Raw genomic sequence first — 994 nt, forward strand, 5'->3', positions numbered from 1 at the left:
AACTTTCATGTTGAAACCTTTTCCATTGGAGACCATTTTAACTGGGTTTCAAGCCATTCTTTAATCTGGTGTCAACATGAGCATCTCTGAACTTGTCATAACTTTTGCATCCGAGCTTCGTTTTAAACCATCTTCATATCTATCTTGATATTCTCGAAGAGAGCCATCCCATGATGACTTTCAATAATAAGTTTGAATTAATCTTGACATAGCTTCAAGATAATCTTCATGATCGTGCCACTTTTGAGCGTCAACAGTATGTATACACCCTTGTTCAACCGTATACTGAAAGTTTTCTTGAAGGAATAGAGGTAGAGGAATGCGCTAAAAGCCGGTATCATGGAGACTTTGTTCAGAGAGCTCTAGTTTTAAAACCGAGGTGTCCTCTCAAAAGACACGTTTCGGTTGGTTTAAACACATGAACATGGAAAGGTGCATGATCGCGTACGGATGTCGCGAGTTAAGCCAAGCCTCGTTCAAAACCATGCAAACGGAAGAGGAGTGGAAAACACTGTTTGTTTTCCAAGTACAATAATGCAAAACAAAAATAGATATGTTTGGAGATGCGGGGTATCGATCCCCGTACCTCTCGCATGCTAAGCGAGCGCTCTACCATCTGAGCTACATCCCCATTGCAGGTAAATATTTTATCACCGTTACATAAAGTAGTACCCAACAAACATTCACAACCATGTTTTGTCTCTGCACACTGCCGGCAAGATCGCTCGCCGCACTGATCTTGCACGTCCACTGACCCGGATGGATTGAGTTGCCTGTGTCCAACCACACGGTTGAGCATTTTGGTATCAGACGCCACACATGGCTGACGACCCCGGCCCGCTGTCCTCCCCTGCCACTGGCTCGGCCACCTCTTTGGCCGCTGTCTTCCCCTGCCCTGTCAGTGCCGATGCCACGACGACCGTCATCTCCGGCAGTACTCCAGCCATCACCTCTCTCACCCCCGCCTCTCGCTGGCCGTATCTCTCCGGTAACC

At 47.0% G+C, this 994-nt stretch overlaps 1 non-coding gene across 1 annotated transcript; it reads right to left on the reverse strand.

Annotated features, from left to right (window-relative positions):
* Nucleotides 1-558: 558 nt before the first annotated feature.
* Nucleotides 559-631, reverse strand: TRNAA-AGC (transfer RNA alanine (anticodon AGC)). Its single transcript has one exon. It is a non-coding gene; the product is annotated as a tRNA-Ala (tRNA).
* Between the last annotated feature and the right edge of the window lie 363 nt (nucleotides 632-994).

The sequence above is a fragment of the Triticum aestivum genome, chromosome 2B (assembly GCF_018294505.1).
Source record: "Triticum aestivum cultivar Chinese Spring chromosome 2B, IWGSC CS RefSeq v2.1, whole genome shotgun sequence".
Lineage (NCBI taxonomy): Eukaryota > Viridiplantae > Streptophyta > Magnoliopsida > Poales > Poaceae > Triticum > Triticum aestivum.